At 47.2% G+C, this 25,564-nt stretch overlaps 1 protein-coding gene across 1 annotated transcript in view; it reads right to left on the reverse strand.

The window, feature by feature from the left end:
- Positions 1-25,564, reverse strand: part of BRINP1 (BMP/retinoic acid inducible neural specific 1) — a 378,646-nt gene that overhangs the window by 309,187 nt on the left and 43,895 nt on the right. The gene's annotated exons all lie outside the window — the stretch shown is intronic.

A 25,564-nucleotide genomic window follows, 5' to 3' on the forward strand; every position in this document is an offset into this window, starting at 1 on the left:
ACCCTTTATGCAGAGCAAGAAAGCATGTGTACGATGATGCATGTATCTGCACACTTTCCCTGGGAGCCTGCAAACAGTCACACTTGTAGTAGTTTCCAGCAGGTAAGAGAACTGTGACTAGGAGGTGGGGAAAGGAGACACTCCTTTTTCTGCACATGGCTGTTTAGACCCTTTGAATTTTGTGCCATGTGTAAACCTTACCTAATGAAAAGATGAACTTAAAGTAATGTTTGGAGGGAGGCAAGATGGCGGAGGAGTTAGTGGAAGCTGCACAAACCTCTGCCCAGGACCAAACTGGAATTACAACTACGTTGTGGAGAAATCATCCCGAATCAAGTAATTTTAAAAAATAGAAAATATCCATATTCTGGGCTGGAATATGTGGTTGGTTTACTTAATTTCTTATTCATGCTTCAGCTGCTGGAAGCAGGGGGAGGAAATATTTTCCTTCCTACCGCTTAGCAAGTGGGGGGCTCTCCTTTTTCATCTTTTATGGTGTGTTCCCTTCCACACACAGGCGCATAGCACCTGTGGTAGTCTTCCTAATGGCCCCAGTTGCTTACCCCTTGCTGTATTCACAACCCTTTCAAGTGAACTTCACTTCCTTCCACGGAAGGCAGAGTCCATTCTACCACCCCTTAAATTTTGGCTGAACCACATGAATTGCTTTAGACCATGAAACAGGGGTGGGAATGACAGGGCGTAGTTCTGAACCCAGGCTTCAAAGTCATCTCACGTTGCTGTTTGCTCTCTTGCACCTCCACCATCTCCATAGAAGAACATGTCTGGCTCACCTGTGGGTCCATGGAGGAGGAGAATCACATGGAATCATCTGGTAGAGCCCGGCTAAGACCAGCAGAACTCCCTGGGCTCACCGCATGGCCTCCGAGATTTGTGGTTGCTTGTTACGCCGCAATAGGTGACCGATAAAGCAACAAAAATGAGTAATATCTGACGCAGTCACTACTTCTGAAATCCCACAGCCTGGGCGACCTTTTGCCCTCTCTTAAAGGAAGAGAAATCACTGACACCTGGTAAACTGCTACAATGTGTCACACATAGAGCTAAAGTCTTGACCTGCATTTTATCTTGTGATGCTATCACAGAAACATTAACACATCCCTTTTACAAGAGAGGAAACAGAGGCTCAAACAAGTAAACCATCTTCCCAAGTTTATATAAATGGTAAGTGGCAGAGTTTGGATTTTAAGCTAGTTGTATTTGATGTCCTTCCTAACACACACAAGAGAACCATTTCTTGAGCAGACACAGTCTAATTCATGCCCCTTACCAGGAAGTCCTGCCTCTAACCAATCCGTGGGTGGAGACTAGCACAGTCCTGGGACGTAGACAAAAAAGGAGCTGCAGGAGAGCGTCAGGGGACAGAGAGAGGTCTCATATCCATCTCCAGCCAGCCATTCCCCTTGGAGGCCGAGACCCTTCTGGAGAGAGGGGCCCTGGGCAGTATGCAGACTTCTGAGCTCAGAGCAACCTCAGCTAATAAATCATTTGTGAGACACCAGCCGGCAGTATCAAGTTACTCCAGGGCCAGTTTTGCCATCTCTGGATAAAAAAACTGTGCTCTGCACTGCAGGCTGAACAATTTCTTGCTTCAAAGTGCCCGGGCGTCTTGTGTCACCCTTTGTTCCCAAAGCCCCACAGCAGGCTTCTGCTTGGAAAGATAGGAGGACCCACACCCACTTTTCAGGAGATGCTCCTTTGCCTGCTGGCTCACAGCCACTGGGAAGAAGCCCCGCCTGCCTGCAGAGCAATTGGAGACTCATGGCTGGCTCTTCCGACCGTGGTCTCATTTTCTCCTACCTGCAGCTCAGTGAGGTCGGTTTAATTACCCTGTGTTTCCCAGGGGGAACCTGAGGTTCTGGAGCACAAGAGAGCGGCTCCGGGTTCTACAACGGACAACCGGCAGATCTGGATTTGAAATCTGGGCTCCCGAAACCAAGTCAGGGACTCGTTCCTGAGGACTGGCCACAGGGCTCCACAGTGCCTGACTTGCATCGTGTTGTGGCCATCCTTTGGAGATAAGCTTTGCCCTTTACTCCATAAAAATACAAATTGTCTGTGAAAGCATTTGATTCAGCCACCTCTATACCTTGGTCTACGGGAGTGGATCATAGAATAAGGTAGAAGGAATGGACCTTATTGGTGTGTCTGGCACAAGTGCTCCATTTAATATCTGGAAGGACTGAGGTCCCTAGGCCACGGAGGTAAGTCAGTACTAGAAACCCAAACTTGTGTTTTTGTAACACAAGAGCAGTCTACTATCCTCTCTACAAAGCCAGTCTGCAGCAAAAAGTCGTGGTGCTGGGGTGGGAGTCACGGGGTGGACATGGGGGTGCAGAGCAGAGGCAGGGGGAGTGGCTATTTGCAGGAGGCGGGACTGTTCCTACAGCCATGGAGGGAAGTTGAGGATGGGAGCGGATACAGGTAGGGTTCCCCTGTGAGTTGGTGGGAACCTGGCCTGGAGGCCAACTCAGACTCTAAACCCAGTGTGTACGAAAAACCAGGAAGGGAATTCTGACAGAACTGAAGACAAATGTAACGGACTTGGGAGTTACCCCTGTAGTCCGTGTGGCTGGTCCACGCTCTGTGGATGCAAGCCTCAGACCAGACCCCAGAGCCATCAGGTGGGAGCAGGGGCAGGGCATCACGATCAGAGACAGGATACCGCCAGGCCCGGTTCAGCTAGGTAGGCATGCACACGGGGGGCCTCCAAAACAAGACACGTCGGTGTTCAAGTGATTAATTCCTTGTCTCCATTACTCTAAACGAGCTGAACAAATCTCTCACTGGGCCTGTCACACTGATGTTCCGCATGCAAATTGTTCCTAATGAGCAGGGCAGAGGGCTGGTCCCCTGGTTTGTAAATCCATTCATTTCACAACACATCGCCTTGGTCACATATTTCTGTGACACAATCCATTGGCAGATGAGCTGTTAAAATGAAACATTGACCATTCGGAACTGTTTTAGGAATGTGATGTCTCACTCACAGAGAGGCACTGTGCGTGCAGGGGATTTAGGATTAGACTACCTGGGTTCACGTCCCAACTCTGACAAGCTTCCCTTCTCTGAGTTTGTATATTTCCACTCATAAAATGAGGGGTTTGGGCTAGACTGCCATTTCCAAAGTGTTTGCTGACATATTCATGGTTTGCGAAACACATTTTTTAAAGGATTTCATGATAAACATTGTATATTTGAGAATGAGAATTGTTGCAGAAATATTAGAGAAATATGGGGTTGAAAAGTTTAACAAGGTTTGTTGGTTTGTTTTTTTACCATGGGACAGCTCAGAACCATTAACATGGTAATTTGCATTGCATTTGATCAGACAAGCCTTTTTTAAAACAAAAGACTTTGTTTATCAAATTTTCTGGGAACTGCTAGACCAGATGATGCTGGAGATCACTCCAAACCCTTAACTGCCTATAACTGTAAGGAGTCAAAGGGATTTAGAGAAAGAGGAAAAGTTGAATGGGATCTGATGACTGAAATCAAGGACGTTTATTGGGCACCTGCTCTATGCCAGGCATTAATTTTCTTGTTTCTCCTTCACTTCTCCTGAACTTAAAGAAGAAAACATTGAAAAAAAAGGAGATCCAAACCACCTAATTGATTTTATTGTATTAGATTTTTTTGCATGTTGCATTTACTGTGCTGCATTACATCTATTCTCAGTGTTGGCAGCAGATCTTATTGAAACTCACATGAACCATGAGCCTCTTACCCACAATCCCTGATTATCTGGCTTCCAGTCTCTGTTGAACCACCTCCAGGAGCGTGGAACTCTTTCTCTTCCAAAACTACCCACTCCCACTTTGGGCAGCATTTCCTTAGAAAATACTCAAAGTTCCTCCCATGTTTTCTAAATGGACGAAGTGTGATCAGGGAAGTTCATTCATCTTTCTGGGCCTCAGTGTCCTCATGTGGAAAACTAAGCAATTACCCAGCTTCCCTCTAAGTGCCCCTCCGGCCTTAACCTTCTCGGGTTCCAAATGGGGACCAGTTCTATATAAAGTTCATAACACAGGAAATATTAAGACAGTCTACTTGTATCCTTTAAGTCTGATCAGAGACTAACTCACCCAAGACAAATTGTAATGTCTTGTGACAATAAGCACACTGACAAAGGGCAAGAATCCTGTATTCTAGGCCCTTCTCTCACCAATTAACTGTGACATGTAGCAGATTGTTATGGACTGGATGCCTCTGTCCTCCCAAAACCAATGATGGGACCCTAACCCCACAGTGTGAAGATATTGAAAGGTGAGGCTTTGAGAGATAATTAGATCATGAGAGTAGAACCCTGAGGAATGAGATTAGTGTCCTTAGAAAAAGAGACCACAGGGAAGTTCCTGCCCTCTTTCCATCATGTGAGGGGGCAAGGAGAAGCCAGAAGTCTACAATCAGGAGGTGGTCTTCACCAGGCACTGAGTCTCAGACTGCCAGCCTCCACAACTGTGAGAATCGAATTTCTATGGTTGATAAGCCGCCCAATTGATGATATCCTATGACAACAGCCCAAGCTGACCAAAGATACAAGTTAATTCCCCTCTCTGAGCTTGTTTACACACGTGTAAAATGAGAGTCATGCCATGTGACCTCTAGCTGTAATAGTCTATATGCCTCTGACAGGTATCCAGAAGTCGTTCTTGAAGAAAGTTGGTAAATAAGAAAGAGGAGAAATGCTTTTACCAGCAGAAGCAATACTAGAAAGCTTCGGAAATTGTCACATCATCCAATCTTTCTGATGGACAGTAGAAAAGTTTGTTCAGAGATATAATGAAGAGCAACGTCTAATGGCAGCTAATAATGATTTATTTGGTGATTACCATGTATCATTTATACTCCATTATTCAACAAACATTTCAAGCACTTACTGTGTGACAGACTGTGCTAAGTTCTGCGGATATAGCAATGGGTAAGACAGCCGCAACTGCTGTTCCCACTTCACCTGTGTGTGTTGAGGAATGGACACTAATCCACTGAATAAATAAGCAAGATAACTTGAAATATGACACTGGTGAGCAAATAGACTTGATTGCTGCCATAGCAGACCCAAATAACATTAGATTATACAAGATACAGAGTTTATTTTTATCCACACAACAGCCCAGACATAAGGAATACAGAGATGATTCCATAGCATCAGAAGAACTGGTTCCTTCCTTCTTGTTGCTCTGTCATCTCTACGGCATTTTCCCTGCTACTCAGTTAAAGAAGGAATCATCATTCCCACCTTCTAGTCAGTGGGAAGGAAAGGGACAACTTTCTCTTTAAGACTAAGGCTCAGAAGTGGCAAATCTCACTTCCGCTCATATCTCATTGGCCAGAGCTATCACATGATGATCCCACCTGTCAGAAAGCTTGGAAAATGTAGTCTTTATTATGTGTGACAATTCTTTCATTAAAAATTAAGAGTTTTAAAATATGAAGGACACATGGACAAAAACTAGGGGGGTAATGGGAGGGAAGTGGGGAGAGATGGGTGGCTGAGCTGGAATGGGAGTAAAAGACAGAAAACTGTACTTGAACAATGATTAAAATTTAAAAAATTAAAAATTAAGAGTTTTATCACTATAAACTAAAGAGAGAGTAGACATCAAGGAATAACTAACAATCATTTTCATAGATAATGATAAATAATACAAAAGGTGTATCAGCCTGATTAGGCTAGGTTATGCTGCAGTAACAAACACCACTCCCCGCAACCAAATTTCATGTCTTAAGATTTATTGTTGCTTATGCTGCATCATGGGTCTGGAGGATAAGTGGTTCTCCTCTCATCATCAGGCAGGGACTCTTCTTGAGTACAGTCAGTTACCATGCCGGAGGGAAGAGAGACCTCTAAGAAGGTCTTGAATTAGCAACAAATGCCCACAATAACTAATGTGATCTTTGCCCACAACTCATTGGCCAGAAGTAGGCACATGGTCCCATCTAACAACAAGAAACCAGTGTCATCCTATCCAGACCAAAGGAGGAGGCAGAACTGAAAACATTTGGTAAAAAGCACTGCTCGCTACTCTGAAGGGTAATGGGACAGAGTGGCTTGGATAGGAGGAAGGTCTACTTTAAATGTCAAGGCCATGGAGAACCCTTCTAGCAGTCATTGGAGCTGAAACTTGCATAATGAGAAATAGGTTGAAAGCATGTGGAAGTGTGAGAAGAGCACTGCCTTTTTAAATTTTTTTCTCCCTCTGGTTGCTATGCAAAAAGGACAAAAGGAGAAGCAAGGAGATCAACTGACAGTGATTATCACCTTAAAGCAACCTAATAGGTAAGCATTATTGCCATCCCAGTGTTAGAGATGGATGGAGGCAGGGAGTTCGATAATGTACCCCAAATCACACAGCTAGTAAGTGGCAGGACCAGAATCTGAACCCAGGCAGAGTGACTGTGCAGGGAAGCTTTGAACCTCCAATTTATACTGCCTGTCCCAGCCATTCGGGTAGACCATCTCTCCTAGAGGACAACAGGTTTGAGATTGTGATTAGAGCGTCACATAAATGGGGTGGGCGGAGCATGTAAACACAAGGTGTCAAAGAGCCCACCAGGAGAAGACTGCATAACTCCCTGGTGCTGTCAAGAGACTGCTCCCCCCAAAAAGCCTCTCTTGTGAGTCACTGTTTATTAGGTGGAGAGGGAGTGGGGCATACACGTTCCTGGCCTGTGCAAACCCGTGGGCTTGAAATGTGGCTGGAGAGAGGCGGTGGCAGGGGAAGAGCCTGTAAGGCTGGTCGGGGCCAGTTTTGCCCACCAACAATAATGAGGAAAACTCATCAATTATTCAAACTTCTTTCTGATTACAGTCTCCATTACAAAGTGCTCTCATTTTACCAGAGCAAAACCAGCTTCCCAAGTACTTCTGGAGATTATCAGAGGGAACAGTACCAGTAACACAGACCCACTGGGGACAAAGAGAAGCCAGCAGGGGTAGCAGCCTTCAGCTGAAGTGGAATTCAGCCTGGGCATGGGGGTGGGAGGAGAAATCCAGGAGTGACACATGGGGCTTGTCAGCTCCCTATCCTCCTCGTAGTGTAAGCCCTGACAGCTGGCTATTCTTTTTGGAAAGCGAGTGTCCGACTTAAGCTTTGACTGCCCAGACAGCCACTTCAAGATGGCGATCTCGGGGAACACGTAGCCGACCACGGGACTGGATGAAGAGGCAGGCCAGCCTTGCCTCCCCCAAGCCCCCTCCTTTGTTTTACAGATTTTCTTTGCATTCAATAATGGACAATTAGGGCCGCTAGTTTTTGTCTCTTCATGCACTTTAAATTCCCAATCTTATGCTTTAAATTCGCTAATAAAGAGCAAGAGCACAAAACCCTAGTCCCTCACCCTCAACCCCAAGAACCGCAGAAGCCCAGACCCGTGCACACATACCTCTGTCTCTCTCTTTCTGGCTCTCCCTGTGATCTCGCGGTGTCACACCAGACAGGCCACCATGTTTTTTTGGTATTTGTTTTTCAAATATAAACCTTCTTTCCTGTTTGCTTTTCAAAGTTTTCTGATGGCTGTTGCTGAGAGCATCTTGCAAGCACAAGAACCCAAGGGCTGGTCCAACCACAACAACGGGAATTGACAGGCTGAGACCTGCACTAAACAGAGTCCTTCAGCACTCACTGCTGCTCCTGGCTTGCTTGTGTGTGGGGGTGGGGGGTTGGGGGTGGCGGTTGGAGAAAGAGGTTCACAGTTGGGATCAGCCTACTTCTGGATCAGTGGGCAAGAGCATGGAGGGAGCACCTTTGACTTCAGGCAGATGCCACCCGCAACAGAGGAATTCGGCAGAACATAGGCAGGACTGAGAACTCCAACAGGCTTACCTTGGCCTTCAAGGTTCTAAAGAAAATTGGGTCCGGCCCCCTAGCTGACTTCCATTCCCACCATTCTCCTCTGCCCAGCTTGCACTGCAGACTTGCTGGCCTTCTAATGACTCCCTGACATTCCCCATATGTCCCCATCTCAATACCTTTGCTCTTGACTCTCCTACACGGCCAGAATTCTCATTCTGCCACATATAGCACTCTGCTCCAATGCCACACTCTCAGACAGCCTCCCCACCCCCACCCGCTGAGGGCACCCCTATCTAGATTACCACCTTTGATGCTTTTGCTTTGTTTGCCTTCATAATAGCTACCACTGCCTGATATTACAGTATGCTTTCATTTGTTTTTGCTTACTTGTCTCCCCATAGAGTATAATCTCCATAAAGATACCGTCTACCTTTTTCACCTCCATATCCCCAGAATTTAGAACAGCATCACACAAACAGTGCTCATTAAATATTCATGGAATGAATGATGATTAGAGTCAAGTGGCAGAAACATTTACAAAGCAGGGGCTTGATCACAAGGGAACAGAAAAACTACCCAGTTACTGGAACTGGGGTGAAAATGAACACTGGAATTAAGCCAAAGTAAAGGAATGCCACTTAGTGGCTGGCCTGAGGCTACTTCCATGGATTTTATGCAAAGTTCAGGGGAGGGCCAAGGCCTGAGGTGGGCCACACTGTCCACGGGACTGGAGATGTGCATGTCTAAGGTCTGTGAGTGACTATGATCCTCCTTTGTGGGTCTTCTTGAGTCCAATTCACTTTCATGCAAAATCTTTGGGAAGTGGAGTGAGGACCCACCCTGGTTCCAAAATCTACCTCCAATGCCCCATCCATCTGCTCCTAAACACCCCTTATTTCTGCCTCTGGTTTTAGAGCCCTGTGGTGAGAGGCAACTGTGATTGTAAACAGCAGAGAAACCCGGAGCCTGTGTAGCTGGCAGCGCCCTGCAGTGTGTCATTTTGTCCTGCCTGCGGTCTGCTGGGAGCCTGGGGGCCGGCGTGCGTTCCTGCAACAGGGCCAATTATCTTCCTATCACAGCAACACGCGTCCGGAACACGTGCCTTGACAAGAGCCACAGCTTATTAGGAAGATTATACACTCCAGAGGCTGCCCCACTGGCGTCTCCATATCTGTGACACGGACTGGAGCCACTCGTGACCTTCTGAGGCCCCCACGCCATGATGTGGGCCGCCCCACCCCACACAACCAAGGCACGACAATCCCAACATCAATCTCAGTGGTAAAGGCACCAGCCTGTGACAGGTTTGAAAGAGCTCCGGCTTAGGGGAGGTGTAGAGGATCTGGCCCTTCCTCTGCCTTGGACGTGCTGCATGACCTAAGATCATTATCAAAGACCTCTGGGCTCGGGTTCTCCTCTGCACTGTGAGGACCAGAGTGCCTGCCTTCCCTCCTCGAGTTGTTGTGGAGGTTCTCTGTGGAACGTTGTATATTCTGCAGAACACTGATTATCATTTGTGACTGTCTGTGGGGGGAGAAGGGTATGAGAGGTCAGTGGGCTGCCATTTTGCCTTTTCCTTAGGAATTTAGACTAATATTACATAACACTTTCTTGTAAGAATAATGCCTCCTCACTATAAAAGCTTTCGGATTTAAATTCCTGGGTAGAGCAATTTATACCAAATTTTAAAAAAATAACACCAAGCCCTGGCTGGCATAACTCAGTGGATTGAGCACGGGCTGCGAACCAAAGTGTCCCAGGTTCGATTCCCAGTCAGGGCACATGCCTGGGTTGCAGGCCATGACCCCCAGCAACCGCACATTGATGTTTCTCTCCCTCTCTCTCCCTCTCTCTCTCTCTCTCTCTCTCTCTCTCTCTCCCTCCCTTCCCTCTCTAAAAATAAATAAAATCTTAAAAAAATAAAAAAAATAACATCGGTTATTGATCCAATTTCCCTCCTTTAAACCATATTTCTCTCCACCCTCCACACAGCCTTTGTTCTGGTGTTAGGGTTGATAGGATAAGATTATCGCACCAGTATGTGGATATTAAATGCACTATCTCTCCCACTTATCACACATGTATTCTACAAGATTTTTAAACACTTCACAAGGAATCATGCTGTTAATGGTAGAGTTTCAGACACAATGATCTTATGGTTGGGGATTCAGGGAGGGTGGTCAGCTGCAAGCATCTGATCCTTATTCCTCAAGGTCAATGTGATTTCATGGAGAATCACTGCCAAAGAACTGTCCCATCACCCTTTCTGCCGCTAGGCTGAGCGTCCTCAGGCTTCTCTTTCTTCACATACCCACCACAGCCCATGGGAAGCCCACCTCAGAGGAACAGGGCAAACTCGGTTATTTATTAAAAAGTGTCGAGGTTATTAATACTGGGTACCTGATCATTTCTTTCCCCAAATCTTCTTTACTTGCTAATTTCTCTTGACTCACAGCCTGTTTTTCAGAAACTCAGCCTTGGACCCCACTGATTCTAGAAATGCAGCATAGCGGGGAGATGGATAACAGTCTGGGAGTTAGGGGACCTCGCTTGGAAGCCTGGCTCCGATGCTTTCTTGACCTTGTCTAGGTCTCTGGTCCCCCATTTAACCCGTCCCTGCGGCGGAGCTTCAGTCCTCTCACCAGGACAACGGGCGGGGTCAGGGAGGTGATATCCAGATCTCTTCCTGCATCATGATTCAATGCATTCTCGATTGATTTCGTTTCAGTTCATCTTGATTCAATCCAATTTGCTATATTTCAATTCAATTATTTCCATTTAGTTTAGTAATTCTATTTCATTCTGTTCAAGTCAATTCAAATAAACGAAATTCCACTGACTCCAATTGGATCCAGAATTTCCCGGTGTCCCAAGTAATTTCGAGGGCTGGAGAGTCTAGGGCTGAGCTAGGGTGAAGGAAGGGCAGGCAGACCACTCCTGCACAGCCCTCGTCCTGGTCTGAACAAAGTCACCCCCCTGGAATGCCTTGGGCCTGTACAGAGGAGAGCATGAAGCACTGGGAAGAATGTAGGATGAGGCGTGTACTGTGGCCTGTGTGGCCTACCCATAGTAGGCAATGAATAAATACTTTTTTGAGTGAATGAATGTACATGGAGTGAATATAACAAGCCCTCCCACCCTTTCCCCAAAGCTGGCTTTCCCGGCAACCTTGGCCAAATCAAATCACCTCCTTACTATACTCTTGAGAGGACTGCAGGCGCTGCCCTTAGGCCATCCAGATCTAAACCCCAATGTCTGGGATTGTGTGAGTCCCGCTCTCTCCTGGCCAGGACCAGAGCGCTCCTCCAAGGAACCGAGCTGGAAGAACAATGTCCCATGATTGGCTCTCGCAGCTTCCCCATGGGCAGCACAGCAGGTGAGCAGGGGGAGCGTGATTGCGAAGCTGTGATGAGCTGAGTGGGATTGATTAGCTGGAGCTTCTTAAATTGAGTGGTTCCAGAATTTCCCTAGTGTACACGTCCCTCCCTTCGGCTCTTGTCCCCAAAGCTGCAAGTTCAGCTTCCAGCAACAGCCACCCTCCTCCATCTGATGTTCTCTGTTTTCCCTGAAATTGCTTGGCATTTAAGAAGTTAAAAAAGAAAGAAAACAAAATATCTAGTGCTTACGCGATGACCAATGCACTTCTCTAATCTTCATTATCTTCTAGCGATGACCCCATCAAATAGTATTATCACCATCCCCAGTGTATGGATGATATGACCAAGGCCCAGAGATGGAAGTCAGTGACCCCGTCACACAGCCAGGAACTGTGGGAACCTCCAAATCTAGAAGAGATTTTATCTGAATAACAGGGTAACAGGTATGCCGTGCATGCTGGCTCCCTTCCTGGTTTCCCTGGTCTCTGGTGCAGCCTGTGAGACCGCAACCCTCCATCTATTTCTACTGCCTTCGCATGCTGCTCAGCCTGCTGTCCTGTGTTCCCTCCCGGACCAGAGCCAGACCACCTCAGAAACCTCGATCCATCCTGCTGCAGTCCCAAATGTCCCATTTGGTTGACAGTCAGACCATCTCCCATGTCTAATGAGATGAGAGTCAAGCCAGCAAGGGCCAAGGTCAAATTGAGCAGAAGGTGGCATTAGTAGGCAAGCTGCTTCATCCAGTATTCCCAGGATCCTTACAAAACCCAGGCACCCACTTGTGAGAGGTCAATGCCTAAGGGACCCCTACCCTTCTCCCATCAAAACACACCAAAGCAGAGCTTCTCACCTCAAGACCTTTATATCTCTGCAGCACAGGATAGGCAAATGGGTTAACCGGATATCACGGCCCATCCTAGAACTTTTCACCCTATTATCTCTCCTTGGTCATTTGTTTCTTAAGCATTTCATTCTAAGACACTTAAAAGGAAGGAAGGGGAAACACAATCGACGTTGATTAGGCAGCTTCTGTGGTGGTTCTCTTACTTGTATGTGTGGTGGGTGACTTTGGCAAAGGCTAATTTGAGCACTCTCCTCCAGAATTCTCATTCATTCATTCATTCACTCATTCCAGCTCATCAAGAACTATTCCAGAGGCTGCAGGCATAGTAGCAAAAAGTTACTACCCTTATGGAGTTTAAAGGGAAAAAAACTGAGAAAACAGGCAATGAAGAAAGGAATAAGCATCCAGTACACGAGATAGCCAATGCTATGGGGAAGTATGGAGCCTGATAATGGGTGAAGGCACTTTATGAGGAGTAGGTCAGGGGTCTGCATTTTAAACAGGTGCATCGGGGCATTCTGATGCTGCAGTCCCACCCACTTGAAAAACACTGGCTTACTCTGTGTCGAAATCTGTATGTGCAGATTTCATTTAATACTCACACAAAGGAAGCTGGTCAGCTGCTGTTACTGTTACACATTTAACAGATGTGAAGACTGAGGCTCAAAGAAAAGAATTTGGTAAAGTTATCACAGCTAATAAGAAGCAGAGTCTTGACTTCAGAGCTTGCTCTTTTCCTGATGCAACAGGTTAAGTGATGTTGCACACACACTGCATGGCTGCTTCGGAGCTGCATCATCCTCACTATCCCTAATGCTGCCAGATGGTCCCTGTTTGCAAAGCACGGCCTCACCCTTTGTCTCCTTTCAGGTTCACAACACTGCGACACTGCAGAAGGGGGTGTGAACCTGCTTCTCCCCTCCCCGCCATCACTGAGGACTATCGTTGCATATGCCTGCAAACCAAGTCTGTCCAGATGAGGTACATCTGTCCCAGAAAGAGGAAATGGCCATGCTGACATACTACGGGACCCTTGGGTACCCGTGTGCCCAAATGAAGCTTTGAGCTTTCTCTACCCACCCAATCTGTGTAAGTGGCTCCTGGCCTTGGTTCCCTGAACCCCAGCCTGCTTCCCACTTAGCTCAACCCTCCCCCTGAGCTCTCAGCTTCTGTCTAAAGAGCTTCTCCAAGCAGGCAGATGATGATAATGGCCACAGCAATGATAACAATAGAAATAACAATAAACACTTTGAACAGTGGTTGCCACAGAGTCAGCACTCAATAAATATTTGTTTAATGGGGGATTGAATGGATAAATAATTATACAAGTAGTCCCCCCTTGGCCATGGTTTCAGTGACCTGCGGTCAGTCTCAGCCCAGAAAACATCAAACGGAAAAATTCCAGGAATAGAAATGCCCTAAGTTTTAAACCGTGTGCCATTCTGAACAGCATGATGAAATCCCTGCTCCATCCCGCCTGGGAGTGAATCGTCCCTTGTCCAGCATCTCCACCCTGCTCCCCCGCATCAGTCACTCAGTAGCCTTCTTGGTTAGCAGATTGAATATTAGTATCACAGGACGTGTGTTCAAGTCGCCCTTGTTTTAATTCATAATAGCCCGAAAATGCAAGATGAATGATGCTGGCAATTCGGACGTGCCAGGGAGAAGCGGTAAGGTGCTTCCTTTAAGTGAAAAGGTGGAAGTCTGGTATTATTTGGGGTTCCAGGCATGACTGGGGGTCTTGGAACATATCCCCCGTGGATAAGAGGGGGACACTGTAACTAACATTTTGTAAGCATTTACTGTGTTCAGGTGCCATGTTAAGCACTTTTTCATTTAATTCTCACAAGAGCCCTATGAGAGAGGTGCCGTTTTTTATTACCCTGTTTTACATAACAGTGAATGGAAACTTAGAAAGGTCAACTTATTCACGCAGGTTCACAAAGCCAGGGAACAATCACGCTGGCATGTGGAGTGTGGCTGTCTGATTCCAAAGCCCAGGTTCTCCACCAGATCCGTATCGTCAGGAAGCAAATACATGATCCTAATCTGCTCCCTGGTGAACCTCACCCGTCACCGCTGCCTGGAAACCTCTGCAGCACTCACTGCAGGATCCACCAGATGAGGCTGTCTCCAGCAACAGCGCTGGCTCAGATCAAGACTGAGCTTTCTCCATCATTTTGGCCCCTGTACCTTGAACCCTCGGAAAGCTCATTGTTAGGCCAACCATGGAGCTAATAATGAGCTCCCTTTCGCCCTTGATCCCATCAGCTTCTTCAGTCGCATCAAACAGTCTGATGCCCCAGCATAACTCACACCTGATATGACTGACAGTAGTTTTATTTAACATAACATGGATGCAAAGATCTTTAAAACTCCATCCATTGAGGGATAAGTCTATGAGGGGAAACCCCCAAAACCCCAGAATCACCTTCTGGAGGGTGGGACCCTTGTAGTATAGGTTTCCCCCCCTAGGTGAGTGCTGTGGGAACCCATCTGTACCAGTGTACCCACTGGTGTTGTTGTGAGAGGCTGCGTTCAGCTTCAGTGAATTTTTTTAAAGACTCTTTCCATGTGGTTGCCTGTTTCATGATGGGTGACTTACAAGTGAACCTGCCCACACCATGCTGAGTGTTCAGCAGACGCCAAAACAGCATGACCCCGGTGCCCCACCCTCCTTATTCACTCCATCTCAACCTGAGCAACTTCTTTTGTTTCCCTGGATAAAAAAAAAGTCCTCAAAGAGAAATGTTTTGCTGATGTGAAGAGTTGAAACAAAAATGGCAGAAGCCCCGAAGAGCATCAGAATGAGTTCAAAAAGTGTTTTGAGCAGTGGAAGAAATATCTCAATAGGTACATTGTGTCAAATGGAGAGCACTTCGAAGGTGATTGAAGTTTAAGCATGTAAGAATAAATATACCTTTTTTTATAAAAAAATTCCTGGGTTTTGGAGTCCCCCTCTCTTGTATGTTCCCACCCTTTGAATACAGCAGGTTTAGGACTACTCTGACCAAGAGAGTAGGGAGTAGCATCGCCCCTGACTTGTGAGACTGGGTCATAAAAGACAAAGGCTTCTGGAATTTCCTTTGAGGGCTTTTTTCACTGGGGGTAAAAAGTTGCTTGGGGTGAGATCAGGTGAATAGGGAGGGTGGGATGGGGGTGGGTCATGCCTTTTGAAATACAATATGCATTCTTGGAGCCTTTGAGTCAATATGCAAAACGTTCAAATACTTGGAGGCCGCCTTGCTGTGAGAAAGCCGGTCTACACAGAAAGTCAAATGTAGGCACTTTGGTCAATGGGTTCAGGATGAGCCCCGCCTTCCAGCCATTCCAGCCCAGGAGCCAGGCAAAGGCCTCTAGACTTTCTGAGTCTTCCCAGCTGAGGTTCCAGGCATTGTGAAGCAGACTCGAGGCCGCACTGCCCGCACTGTGCCTTGCCCAGCTTCTTCCACAGAATCCACAAGTACAATATAATGACTGCTGTTTTATGTTACCAAGCTTTGGCGTGGCATGTTACATAACAACAGGTAACTAAAAGACCATCTCCGAAGTCCAGCCTGGTATTGTAGTTAATGGTTAAGCGTGCAGGCTCTGGAATCACAGGACTGAGTTTGAATTCTAAGTTATGCCATTTGCAAGACCAGGCAAGGTATTTCACTTCTTTGAGCTTTACTTTATCTGTAAAATAGAAATAATGATAATATTCTATCCAAAGACTATTATGCGGATTGAGATGCATGAAAAATCTTAGAGAATACATAGGAAATAGATAGTAAGCATTCAGTAAGTACTAGCTGTGACTTATTATTGAGGGTCTTAGTAAGTACAGTTATTACGTTAAGACTTTATAGATGAGGAAACCAAAGCTCTGAGAAGTAAAATGACTTCCCCAAGGTCACACAGCCAATCAGACTTCCTAATTCCATGCCCAGAGCCTCAGGGCCTTGCCCCCAGAACATGACCAGCTTTGGGGACCATCCAGTAATTTCCAAGGGGCTTGGGAAGTGAGGAAAACACCACTGATCTTTGCAGCCATTAGCAAGCACCAAACGACTCATGGAAAAACTCTCCCGGTGCCTCCACTTACACAGAGTCCCAAGCACCAAATTAGAGGGACATCTTCCAAACACATTCCCGAATCGGCTTCTTTTTAAAGCAAAGCTAAAAAAAGATGCGGTACTCTAAATGCCATCCCTCCCATGCTGGTAAGCAGCTTATTTAGCCCAGTGTGTGGCCACCTTAAGAGGCAGAGGAGAGAGAGCCTACTGCTGAGAGTTCTCTCTGGGAGTGCTGGGGGGTGAGTGAGTCACTGGGATGCTGGGGAGAGAAAGCAGGGGAGGAACAGGGAACAGGCTCAGGTGGCTGTGCAGGGACAGGAAGTCCCGTGGGGGTGGGGCGGGGTGGGGGAGGTAAGGGGTGAGGAGGGGAGAAGCTAGAGCTGGGCATGCATTTTCACAGGCACAGAAACTGGAGCCTTGGAATTGGACAGCTGGAAGGAGGCAGCGTTTCATCATTTCCCCATTGGCCAAATGGGGAGAGGGTAGGCTTCTAAAAGTGAAACGAATTTTGCACAGAGTCCTTATTAGCAGCCCAACCACATATTCCCTGGGTCTATGGAGTACAGATGGTACCTCTCTTTTTTTTTTTTTTTTTAAGATTTTATTTATTTATTTTTAGAGAGGGAAAGGAGAGAGAAAGAGAGAGAGAGAGAGAGACATCAATGTGCGGTTACTGGGGGTCATGGCCTGCAGCCCAGGCATGTGCCCTGACTGAGAATCGAACCTGCGACACTGGTTTGCAGCCCGAGCTCAATCCACTGAGCTATGCCAGCCAGGGCTCAGATGGTATCTCTTTTACACAGGGGACCAAACTATGGTTCAGAAGAGGAGACATTTCCTGCAATCCACACAAGAAGTTAGCCTGAAAGCCTAACTTGAATCTGGACTTCAGATACTGGGTTTTGGCCCCATACACCTTCCCAACCCTATAAACCCAGAGTAAGAGATTAGCCCACCACCTCACCGCCTAGAAATTCACTGGGCGAGAAAGTCTTTCCCCTGTAATACCAGGGGATGTGTCAGTTAACAGAGAGTTAGAGACTTGTATGTCTGCTCAGACTGGGAAAAACAAAAAAAGTGTGAAAAGTAAATAGAAAAGATGATTTTTAAAAATTGGAAAGGATCACCAATCCTTTCTTTGGAAGAAGAAAGGATTCTTTGGAAGAAGAAACCAATGCCCCAGAGGATAAAGTCACTTTTTCTAGCTGGTGGAAGATACAAAGCGTTAAGAAAGGGGCAAGGGCTCAGACACCAAGAGACCCAGAATCTCTTCCCAGCCTAGGTCTTTGAGAGCTGAGCATGCTCAGGTAGAGTATTGAACCTCCCTGTGCCTCTATTTCCTTGTGTCTAACACAGAGGTACACCTGATCTCTTTGTGTGATTGCCTTGAGGATTAAGTGTAAAACAACTAGCATGCAGGAAGTCTCCCATAATTCCTCCTTAAAAAAAAAAAGATGCAAAACTCAAAACAGTCCCAAAGTCTATGAAAACTCCTTAGTCCCAAAGTCTATGAAAAAATGAGATTCCCATGTGGATAGCATGTAGCAGCCATGCCTGGCCACTCTTCCTCACCATTGGCAGTGGGTACCCACTGAAGAGCCACCCAGCACCACCACCACCCCAACTTGGGGAATGTCCTCAGTATGCAGAGGTGGCACCCTGGTGGCCGTGTCCTGCCCAAGCCGAAGCTAGCTGGCCCAGAGGTAAGACCTGCAGACGAGCCAGGTCAGCCGGAATGTTCCCTGGGATTTTCACACCAGAAGAAAGGAATGTCTGGTTCAGTCTCTCTGGCGTCAGTCACGGGACACGAGTGATGGGAAGCCCAGGTGGCCATGTCCTATGCCTCACGGAGAAAGCCCCCAGTGGAGAATAGAAGTGACCAGCAGAAACGAGAGCCTCAGGAGAGCTGCCATTCTGGTTGTGCAGAGTCCCTGATTCCAGATGTCCCTGTGATCCACATACACCCCCTTCCCAAGGCTCGCAAGGCGCCCCAGTGTCCTTCTATGAATCAGTCTCTTCCGGCCTAAGCATTTACGTCCCCTGGGTTAAACTGGGTGATCACGAGGCTTCCTGTCCCGTGACCAACCACAGCTCTTGCATGTGGACTGAAATGCCTACTGCATGCTCATCCTGAGACCCCATGATTTAGGCTTTCAAGACCCCAGGACAGTAATCCAGAGACAAGACTTTTTAGCAGAGCCTTCATATCCACCCTCCTTTGGTTTACCCCCAACTCCTAAACTTAAGAGGGGAAATAATACATTTCCCCCTACAATTACATAGCATGGCAAGCTCTATAGTGCCTTTTATCATATAGGAAAACTTCAAGATCTCTACCTTGGAGGTGTTATTCTTTTTTCTAGTTTTATAGAAGCTGGTCTCCTGATCTCCGGAGACTCTTCTTCGGGGAGTTGAACCCTCAAAGAGCCTGTCCCATCTCCACTCCTAGGTCAAGCACGCCTTAAAGCAAGAGCTTCCAATTTCCGGCTGCTCTTCCCCTTTTGAGCCAACAGTCCCCCTCCTGAGGCAGGTCACCTGGGCCCACACTGTGGACGTTCTCCTGAAACGGCTCCTCGGGCTTCCTGCGGGAAGTCTTGCCACTTGATTCACTTGGGTGGAGTTTTCAGCACCAACGGTGAGCCGGGTCTGAGGAGATGTACTGGGGAGGATATCAAAACCGCAACACACATGACCCCTTGCCCACAGTGAGTCACCATCTGGCTAGGAGGAAGGCCATTGACATAAATAGCTGCAACCTTTTAGGCAAATGTGTTATAATCCAGGTAGCACTAATTTATCCAAGCAAATGGGGACAGCAGATGACCTCCAGAAGTTCCGAGACAGCCTGCCAGAGGACATCAGAGCTGGTCTTTAACTGGCTACTTCACAGCTCTGTAGCTGGGAGCAAGTGAATTGATCTCTGGTGTGTCAGTTTCTTCCTCTGTAAAATGGGAGCAGTAACAGTGACTCCCCCACAGGCTTGCTGTACGGCTTAAATGAGTTAGTTAATGTGCATAAAGTGCTTAAAACTGTGCCGGGCACACAGTAAGTATCCAATACTCATTGGCTCTCAGCGTCAGCAGCAGCACCAATGAAAACGTCAACACGAGTACACCAGAGAAACAGGCAGGGTAGGATGTTATAGTCAGAGGGAATGCTACAGCGGTGTGTCAAGGCATGTCATGCTTAGAGTCAGGTGACTTATCTTAGAATTAGGCGGCTGGAAAACCAAGTGTGTGGGCGTGTCAGGAGCCGACCCTCCAGCGTAGATTTTACCAAAGGTTTTCAGTAAAGGGCCAGATGGTAAATATTTTAGGCTTTGTAGGCCAAGAGACAATGTCCTCGGCTCTTTAAGCCACCACTCTCACCAAAAGGCTAACCCGTCCATTGCACATTTTACATTTAAATATGTAAAACCATTCTGTGTTCACGTACACGCAGGCTGCACGCCCATTGCATCTGGCCCGTGGCTGTAGTCTGCCAGACCCTGTTCCAGGAGAAGGTTAGGACCGTGCTGGAAAGGATATCATGGGCCTTGTGAAGGAGGCTGAGAATCCAGTACCAGGTTTGCATGCGACAGAGCAACGAAGAGCATGCACTGAGGGCAAAGAGGGTGAGGGAAGCTTAAGTTGACAGTCCAATCAGAAAACCACTGTGATTGCAGTGAAAGTGATACTTGTGCAGGGGCAGCGGCGATGAAGATGCTGAGAGATATTTAGAGGCAAAAGGAGCACGACTGGCTGGCTAGATTTAGGCTAAAAGAAAAAGAGAGGCAGAACGCTCAATGGATCTGCTTATCCAGTGATGGATGGACCTCTGCTGAGAGTGGAAGTGAGTGCCCCATCCCCAGAAGCATTCAAACAGAGTATAGATTCCTGCCTGACAGGCCTTCTGTAGACAGCAATGGATGGAGATAGGAACAGATAAAGTCTCTCGTAGCTCTGAGGGCCCATGATCCGCTGGTTCTATGATTGTCTTTATCAATCTAACGGGAGCAAACAATTTGTTTAGTCAATGAAGAATATAGACAAACTTTACCCCTCAATACAAATCACCTTGATTTTGCAGAAAGCTGTCTATTTTCTAAAGTGCTCACATCCATTATCTCCCCAAGGGACCTGGAAAAGGACTCTGAAACCTGAAAAAAATGCTAGACAAACGCGGGGTTGTGTTATTATTATCATTATTCTTTTAAAAAAGACACTACAATTGAATATGAGAATTCTCTATTTTATTTCAAATTTAGTGCAGTTACTCTGACTTGGGTCCAGTAAATTATTCATTTCTATACCCCTCTCATTTCTTGGACAATGCTTGGCACGTTGTCATAAGACAGAAAAAAAAAAACAAAAAAAGAAAAAGGCTTGTGGAAGCCTAGCAATGCGTCAGGAGCCAGCCCAGAAAGCACTGGGCCCACACAGCCTTTCCTGGCACTGCCCAGGAGGCCCCACCGTCCCCCTGCTGGCTCCCATTGCAATAATAACAGTCTCATTATTAATAATAGTCACCATTTATCAGCGTTTCCACATGGCAGGCACCGTCGGGGCTTTGCAGACTTTCTCAATTAAGGCTTTCCAGAACCTCAGGAGAGATGCCGTTGTGGTGCCCATTTTACAGATGAGAAAGTCAAGGCTCAGAGAGGCACAGCTCCTCGCTCAAAGTCGTAAAGGTTATCACTGTGCTTTCAACAGTTTAATTTTAATAACCCCAACTTCCCGGTGGACACCAGAAGGCATTTTGTACATATTTACTCTAGGAGGGAGAGGCTGGGCTGCTCCGTGTGCCAGGACTGGTAATAAGGTCTTTTGTCATCATTGCCTTTCCATCTCAGGGTCCCTATGGGAAACAGAGGCCTCTTGGCCCCATAGGCTCCGAGGCAAAAAAACACAGCTTCTGGGACCCCAGTTCCAGCCGCCAATGCAGCTACCAGCCAGCAGAGGGCAGCTGCGGGAAGCCGTCCAAGGACAGCCTCCACCCCTATTAGAGCTAATTAAGCTGCGCCAGGCAAGAAGAAAGTGCATTTCTGCATGATGAAAGCAAACAGACCTACTCCTGGGAGGAGCAAGCAGGAGGATCAGAGAGCAGGGACATTTATCGGCTTCCAAGAAGCCAGCTGGATGGTGCCGTGGTGGCTGCCAGCAGCGAAACACTGGCCTGAGGGAACCAGACCCAGGGGTGTCCCACAAGTCTCTCCTCCTTGGGCTGGAGCCAGTGGGCAAGGGGCGGTCTGTCGGCAGCAGAAAAACCCATCCAGACATACCAAGACATGCATAGGACGCCCACAAAGTATGTGTTCACAAAACAAGGTGGAACACACATTTCAGGTGACCCACAGGGGCTGCCTGACTTCCGGTGTTAAAACCCGGACACTTCAGGCAGACCGTGCTACTTGGTTACTTGCGCGCCCACAAGCATGTGGATGAAGCTCAGGTGCACACGTGTACCTGTGCACGCACACACAAAATAAATGCACATATCTACTGATGCCGATGCAGTGAATTCCAGTGCCAGATCTGCCACAAATCTGTGCAACCTGGAGCAGGTTACCAAACCATTCTGTACCACAGTTTCCTCATTTGCGAAATGGTCTGTAGCCTGGTTTCTTAAAACCACACAGCTGCTCCCTCAGAAGTTGGGGGACCAGTCAAGTTCCCCCAAGCAAGCCTAGGGCTGCTCCCCATTTCCTTTACCAAGTCTCCAACCTTAGAGGAAGTAGGTGGCCCAGTCCACGTCCCTGTCCCCAAACCAATGTCCCCAGATTGCTCTTTTCTGTCTAACAATACGGGGAATCTCTAAGTCCGTGTGTCTGATTTTCTCCCTATCAGCACAATCATGCTGAACACGTGATTTCTTTTTCTGTCTTCCTTTGCCACTTAACTTCAGCACGCAGCATAAGCGCGGCATAAACATCTCTTCAAAGGGCCACAGAACGTTTCCTCATATGGCTCGCTGTGCCCCTCTAGATCGTCATTGTGTCCTGCTATAAATGATACTCCAGGAGGAAAAAATAACATGCATAGATCTCTTCTCTACTTCCGGAATCTTTCTTTAGAGGAAAAAAGCCTCAGAAATTAAATTACTAAGATTAAATTATATTTTAAGATGACGCACATTGCCAAATTGTTTTCCAAAATGGTCGCCCCAGTTTGCACGTGGACCAGCAATGCACGAGTCCGCACCGCCCCGTTCTCGAAAGCACTGGCCATCCTCTTCTGGTTTCTGTTTGAACTTTGTGAGCACAGTAGACGAGGAACGTTATCTCCTGGTGTTAATGAACATTTCTTTGATTATTAGAGAGAATGAACATGTTTTTCTTCTGTTTGTGAGCCAGCTGTGTGTATTTCCTCTTTCAAGAACTGTCTCTCCGTGCCCTCTGCTCACTTATCTGCTGGGGTCTTAGTGAATTTAATTGATTTGCATGCGCTCTTTACATAACAAAGATAGTAATCCTTTGTCATATTTGCTGTGGGTATTTTTCTAGTTTGCTTTGTGTCTTTTCCTTTGTGGTTTCTTCTGTCACTTCTAAGCTTACGCAGCCACCCCATCCTCCAGAGACTTGATTAATATTCATTTCTAATGCCTGATTTCTCCCCCCTCTGGTGTGATTTCATTCTGTAAGCTTGATTCCATAAACCTCAAATCTATGATTCTGAGCTTGAAAGACGAGCACTTCCAGCAGGCATGGGCTCCTTGACAAGGTTCCCGTTTCCTCTTTGCCCCTCCCGGCTCTGCAGATTGCAAGCTCCATGAGGGCGGGGCTACGTCTCCCGCCGCCCCAACATCCTAGGAGCCCAGCACTCTGTCGGGCACATAGCAAAAGAGTACTAGATGCCTTTTTTGTCTCTTTCTCCTCTATAGTTCCCTCGCTGACAGCAGGATCAGATGTGTGTTCCAGAAACACAATTCTGCCGGCACGGTGGAGAACGATTCGGAACTGGAGAAACCAGGGGCAAGAAGACGGAATGACGTTTCGTGGAAATGGCTGATATCAGAAACTTTCTAAGAGCGGGATTTGATTCAGGGAGACAGAGGAGGGTTGTGCAGTTGGTATTGGAAAGGAAAAAAAAATACGTGCCGAGTGGGAGATATGCAGACATGCAAACAAAAAGGAAGCCATAATCATGAACAAATTTAGCTTCCAAGGGCTTTCACACAACCTCATAATATCCTCACTGTCACCATTCAAGGCAACCCAGGCACAAGCTACTGTCTTCAGTTTACAGATGGGAACACTGAGGCTCAGGGGAGTGACCTCAGGACGCACAGCCTGTGAGCAGTGGGTGTGGGCAGAAACTGAGGTCCTGACACTCAGCCCTGGGTTCTGCCTGGCAAATGCGGTGGCATCAGAGTTTTCCCACAGTTCCCACGCTCCACAGAGTGGCTGGGTGGCTAGGATCCTGCCGGAGGATTAATGACCCTCGTGAAAAACCTTCCCTGACCTTTGGGCCTGAAGAGAAGTGCACTGTCACTCCCTTCCTTATAAGACAGTTAAGACACCACAAAGTCAGGGAGGAGGCCATTTGTCGCCACATTAACAGTAAATGTCATTTGCTCCAGTGATATCTCCATATCTGACTTTTTTCCCTCCCCCTGGCTGAAATTACAACAAAATGGAGCAGGGACCAAGGGAAGCAAGAGATAAACAAGGCTCAAAAAGAGACGGGGAGTAAGGGAGAGACGCCTGTGTTCAAGCAGGCAGACAGGCTGAGAGACCCAGATGTCCTCATCCCCTCTAAACTGGAGCCTGCAATGTCTTTAGGGAGGTAGCAATTACCAGAGGCTCAGCAGGGAGCCGGGGGCAGGCCCTGCCGGAGAAGTCTCGGATACATGAGCAGCAGAGTAGAGAGAAGAGCCTGAAATGTCTTATGATTCTTTTGAATGGGGCAGCTCTCCCACCCCGCAATTGGGCATGCCCAAAGCTTACCTGTTGTTCAAAGGCCATCTGCCTCAAGGAGCTTACATAGGTCATACACGTCATTTTAATTCAAAGCTTGTAATGACTGGTCGTGTTTCTTTATGCAGAGAGCGAAGTGGAAGGCAGCAGGGGCACCCAGACCTGCACCTGCTCCTGAGTCTGGGGAACAAGGCATGAGCTGGGGGCAGAGGGCAGAGAAGTGGTTCCATCCGGGTGTTTCCCCAAGGTGACAGATTAGCACCTTCCACCTTTTGGCATCTTTCCAGTAATTTGCATCCACATACAAACGGAGGTACCATTTGACAAGCCTTATTCCTGCATGCTGACAGTAGTCCAAGAATAACTTGATTGTGCAGGGGTAGTGTTTATGGGAAAACAGGTTACGTTTAAGGGAATGAGGCCCCAGAGCCGGCCGTCCCAGAGTACATCCAATGAGGAGTGCATCCGCACAGGACCAACCGGTCAACTGACTTTTCTCTCCCCGCTGCCTCTCTTCTTCCTTTTTCTCAACTCCTCCCTCCTTTCATTTCTTTCACTTGCTCATTCCTTCCTCTTCTTTTTTCTTCCTCTTTTCCTTCCCTTTCCCTCAGTCCAAATCCATTTTTTTTCAGATCTTTTTCATGTGTTAAAATAAGCTCTGCCTCTCCCTCTCATTTCTAGACACACTGCCTACAAAGTATTATAAAAGGAGTTGCATGGTTTCCTTTGGGCTGTCCAGTGTACATTTGCACATAGATAAACAGAGGCATTGTTTTAAGATAGAGGAGTCCAAGCACGCATTGTGTCCTTGGAAGAAAGGAAAAGAAAAGGGCAGAGAGCACAAGTCAAATCCATCCATCCATCCATCCATCCATCCATTCATTCAAGAAATCTTTGTTGTAAGGTCACTGCAAGCCAGGTCCTGAGTTGGCACTGGCCTCATGAAGTGCCCTGCCTGGTACGGAAGTCAATAGCTACCAGGACATTGTAAGTAAGTGACAGCAGTCTTGGCGCAAGGGGGCATATAAGGAGTGCCAGTGAAGGACACACAGCAGAAGCAGTGGCCCTGGAGTCATTTCTCAGAATAATTAAAGCCGCTCAGGCCAAAGAGGGTGTATGTAAAGCTGTGTTTAAGGAGAAAAGCAGAGGGTGAAGCTCAGAGAGCCTACTGGCCAGGAGACGTGGGTGGGATATTAAGGATGCAGGCAGGAGCAGGAGCTAGGAGTTGGAACAATGCGTAAGAGGCTGGGATAGGCTGTATCCTTGTATGTATGTGTGTGTGTGTGTGTTTAGTTGGGAAAAAAAGTGCTTAGTCAGTCAGAAACTACAGGTACATACCCTTCTCTGGCTCTCCTAGAAGGAAAATCCTGGGAGGCAGATTTGGTCGTGTTGAGTGTGATGAATGTTGAGAACGCAGGTCTGAGAAGCAGAGAACAAGAAAGCTCAACTCTGAGAAAGGGATGTTGTTGTAACATGCAGGCTTTGTTACTGTTCATGTGTGACGAGGCTAGCGGATGAAGAAATGATTGCCAGTGAAAAGGTAGTCTGTTACACACACGAATCCCAGGGGACAG

The sequence above is a fragment of the Phyllostomus discolor genome, chromosome 3 (assembly GCF_004126475.2).
Source record: "Phyllostomus discolor isolate MPI-MPIP mPhyDis1 chromosome 3, mPhyDis1.pri.v3, whole genome shotgun sequence".
Taxonomy (NCBI): Eukaryota; Metazoa; Chordata; class Mammalia; order Chiroptera; family Phyllostomidae; genus Phyllostomus; species Phyllostomus discolor.